Raw genomic sequence first — 4819 nt, forward strand, 5'->3', positions numbered from 1 at the left:
CCAGGTGCTCACTTTTCTGCTGTGTCTTGACATGGCCAGTCCTCTAAATGGAATATCTCTGATGTCTCCATGCAATTTTCCTATTCTTAGAAGAACACTATTTAGATTGGCGTAGGGGTCACCTTCGCGTCCTCATTTCAACATGATCACCTCTGCAAAGGCACAAATACAGTCACATTCTGAGGTTCTGGGGTAAGAATCAACATAGGAATTTTGAGCACGGCATAATTCAGGCCTTAACCAGTAGTAAGGAAAATGGTACATGCATTTTGAGAAGAATTATGACGTTAGGAGTACTGAGGAAGGGGAAAAGTGAGCAGTAGAATCAAGAGATGCAGCAATGTGCAGCGTTTGTTAAAATTCTTTGCCTGTAGTGCTTTCATTTTCATGACTCATCTTAGGGCTGGAGATATGGCTCAGTGGTTATGAGCATGCACTGCTGTTTTTAGGACCTCAGTCTGGTTCCCAGCATCCACGTGGTGGCTGATTCCCAGTCACTTTTAACTCCAATTCTATGGGATCTGATGCCATCTTCTGGCTCCTGTGGGCACTGCATGTATATGGTACACATGCATACATGCAGGCACTCGTACACTTAAAATAAAAATAAATGAATGTTCTTAAATCATCTCATACCTGTAACATCAGCACTTGAGAGGCAGACACAGGAGAACTGACACAAGTTCAAGAGGAATCTGTTTTACTTAATAAATTCTAAGCCAACCAGGGCTGTGTAGTGAGACTCTGTTCTCCTCCCTCCCCAAAAGTGGTAGTCTATGGATCATACTTAATATAAAGTGTTGAGGTGGCTGGTAAATAGAGAGTAGGGAATAGCTCCATTATTTTTGTAAAGTATAGATAAATATAACTATTAAAGTGAGATTTTTGTTTGGGGTTTCTAAATATGCTTACTGAGGTCGAACCACAATAGCCAGAAGTTGAAACTCTTGGTTTCGAAACACAAGTTTAAAAAGGGCTCCTTAATTGTTGCTTGCAAAATAATCCTCCCCAGTGGGGAACAGGCCTTCCCTCCATAATGTTCTTACTCAGTTGGCTGTTTGTAAGCTGTGTCGACATTCCACTATCAGGATTTGCTAGGGTTCACAAGAACCAAACGCCAACTGGGAATAGTGTAGGAACAAAAGGGATTACCTGAGCGACCACATAGGGATTGCATACTAGATAGATTTAGTGATGTTGTGTTGATCAGATCTCTATCACTGTGACAAAGTACCTGAAATAAACATCTCTTTTCAGTAATGAGGACTGAACTCAGGGTTTTGTTCATGCTCTACCATGGAGCTATAACCCTAACCTTTTTAAAGACAAAGTCTCATTCAGTTGCCCAGACTGGTCTTGAACTTAATTTGTAGCCTAGGCAGTCCTTGACCTTTGAATCTCCCTACCTCAACTCAAATAGCTGGTATCTGGGATTATAGGTCTGTGTCATCAGTCCTGGCTGAGATAAACACCTTATAAGGAGGAAAAAATAGTTTGGTTTATGGTTTTAGATGTGTCAATACCTGGTCTTTTGGATTCATTGTTTTTGAACCTATAAGAGGTCATGATGAAAGTGGCTGCTTATCTCATGGTAGCCAAGAAGGGGAAAAGGAAAAAGGAAGGGGAAGGGAAGGAGAAGAGAGAGAGAGAGAGAGAGAGAGAGAGAGAGAGAGAGAGAGGAGGAATAGAGCAGGATGTTCTGGATAGTGATGGTGGCAGTGGTTAGAGATATCTGCACAGTTTCCCAACACTGAAGAGGTGGTGGTGGTGGTGGAGGAGGAGGAGGGGGGGGAGGAGGAAAAAGACAGGAGAAAAGAGTCAGCGAATGGTCCTAATAGTCCCTTCAAGGGACTTTCTTCTACTTGGTGGCCCTACTTTTTAAAAGTTCCACAACCTTGCAGTAAGGACTCAGGTTCACAACCAAGCCTTTAATAAGTGGGGCTCCGGGAGACATTCAAGATCCAAACTGCAGTGTATGCCTTGCATTATCTCAGATTCATCGCCTGTCTCAGCCACAGGTTCAGTACACTGTTGACTGAGAATGCCTCCCCTCAGCTGCCTCTACCATTCTACCGTAACTCATCCAATCCCAGTGAGGAAAATCTACAAAACCCCACTCAACACTCACATGCTTGCCCTGGAATAGGGGCCAAAAGGGTCTGGGGACAGCAGCCAAGAGATAAATGCTTCTGCCTGTCGTCTCACAGGCAGGTGATGCTAAGGTGCACACTATAAGTTGCTCTGAATTCCCAGATGTCTCCAGATATACCTTTGGTGACCAACTTGGCAAGACATCTATGCATTGACTTCCTTCTTCTCTTGTTTTTTTTTTTTTTTTTTTTTTGGGTCCTGCCTTCCAAAATTGACTATTTTCTTGCGCTAAATCCAGTCTCTGGAAAACTAGGTGAGTTTGAGTTCTAGATCGTTAGGACCTCTAAATAGGGGAGAGCTGTAGCAGGGTATTGTAGGGTGAGCAAAGATGATGCAGACGCTCAAAAGGAAGACATACTACTATCACAGTGGAGGAGAAATAAACCAACATGGACTAAAAATAGGACGGGGAGGGGAGGAGCAGAAAGAATGATCCACGATATTTAAAACAGCTTGAGCAATGGTGGAAACCAGTCTCCTAGGAATATGGTTTTCTAAGGGTGGGCCTGGGAGTTCACCCACAATTACGCCCTAGTGGTATTTGGTATTCCCCCTGCCTTTCATCCATCAGTGCATGTAAAATAGCCATCCTTCCCATATTTTGAGTTCCAGAAGACATTTGTAGAGGAGGTCAACCTGTGGCTTCCATTCCAGAGACGGTAAACCAAGTCAAAATGAGTAGTTGATCTGCCAAAGCCATCAGAGAAAGTCTTGCTGAGTTTGGGATTATACTTTGGACTTCCTACCCTCTGTGGCTGTGACTGTGGCTGTAGCTGTGGCTGTGGCTGGGCCCCACCTTTTACTGGATCTGACACCAGGGGAGAAAGTTTTCTGAGTTCCTGGAAGGCAGAGATTTATATGTGCACGCCTTGCACTGAGCATTTCTCACAGCAAGAGAATGCTGTCGCCGGCTCGCCTGGGAAAGGGAGGGGAGAGGAGTTGCTAATAGCAGGCTGGGCTGGGCCGAGTCACCATTCTCCCCCTTCCCTTGACTGGACTTGCTTTGGAAGAGCCTGTGACTCCATCTATGAACAATATAGTGCAGGATGGAGCCAGTGAGTCATGTTCATATACTTTAGGAAAACATCACTGCAGTCAAAAGTTCAGGATGATAATGATAATAATAAAATTGCTCCCAATGTTAAGCTGTTCTTTTTGTTCATATTGGTGACAAATAAAATACAAGTATCGAGACAAGTTGTGCTCATCCATGAAACTCAGGGAAAGACAGACCGAAAGAACACTTTAACTTTGCTTCTTTGCTTTTTCTTAGGTAGTTTGGATTTACTTTTACCTTTGGGGTGACACCTGGGGCGACACCTGGGGCTGAACTTCGAGTGTGGGAAAAGTGAAGGGACCACAATGTCTTTGACATTTATTAATGGCATTTACATGCACTACTTACCCCTTGTGTCAACCCTGGGAGATGTGCTAGAATCATCCATCCTCTGCAGATGAGCAACCAAGAGCTTAGAGAGGTGAGGTAACCTGAGCATCACTGGGTGGGTTAGATGAGAAAAATATCATCCAGCCCCAGACTATTTCCACCCCACAGAGTGGAGCCGTCCAGCTTAACTGTTGCTGTTTAGCTTCCTGTACAGCTGACTCACCCTGGCTGTGAGCTGGAGGCAGCTTGGAGAGTCTGCTGTCAGATAATTCCAAGTCATAGGTTTGCCAGTGTGTTTCTCCCCCTTTTAAAAAAATTATATTTTCCTCCCTTCCTAAGATATGTTTTTGAGTAACTTTTAATGTCCTTGGCTGCTGAGGCTGGAGAGATGGCTCAGTGGTTAAGAGCACTGGCTGCTCTTGCAGAAGACTGGTTTGGTTCCCAGCACCCACATGGCAGCCAACAACCATACGTAACTCCAGTTCCAGGGGATCCAACACCCTCTTCTGACCTCCACAGCCATTGCAAGACACAGATGCACTTACATACAGGCATAACAGTCGTACACATAAAATAAAAATAATAAATAAAATATTTTAATGTACTTGACTGGAGGAAGGCAGGGGAGAAAGAGAGGTGAAAGCAAGAAAAGACTTGGGTGATGCAGTCTACTGACTCAAAGAGCAACGCTTTCTCCTCTCTGAGGTCTGGATCCATGTAACATGGTTGTCATTGCCTCTCTGGGATCACCAAAGCTCTAAGAACTGGTGTCGGAGGTTTGCAGGAAAATCCTGAAGAGACTTCTTTAACTCTTCATTTTTTTTAAAGCAAGGTCTTTCTATGTAGCCCAAGCTAGTTTTAAACTTGCAATCCTGCCTATGCCTCCTGAGTTCTGGGATTACTTTATAAAGGCATGTATCTTTCTTTAAATTTTTTAAAAATTATTCTTATTTTATGTGTATGAGTATATTGCCTGCATGTATGTAAGTATATGTCCATGGAGGTCAGAAGAGGGTATCCCCTGGAACTGGAGTTATGGACAGTTGCTAGCTGCCATGTTGGTGCTAGGAATTGAAACTGAGTCCTCTGCAAGTGCTCTTAACCACTGAACCATCTCTCTAACCCCAACGTATACTCTTTTTAAAACTCTCTAGAAGCTCATGATGGTGCATAGGCAGGGCAGTAGTGTCTGAGTAGACATGAGCATTGAAGATCTTAAATCGAAAAATGATTCCATAGAGGTGGATTCCAAGTGGAAGGATGTTTAGGTATATCATACCC

This window comes from Nannospalax galili, unplaced genomic scaffold (assembly GCF_000622305.1).
Source record: "Nannospalax galili isolate Female #2095 unplaced genomic scaffold, S.galili_v1.0 scaffold72, whole genome shotgun sequence".
Taxonomy (NCBI): Eukaryota; Metazoa; Chordata; class Mammalia; order Rodentia; family Spalacidae; genus Nannospalax; species Nannospalax galili.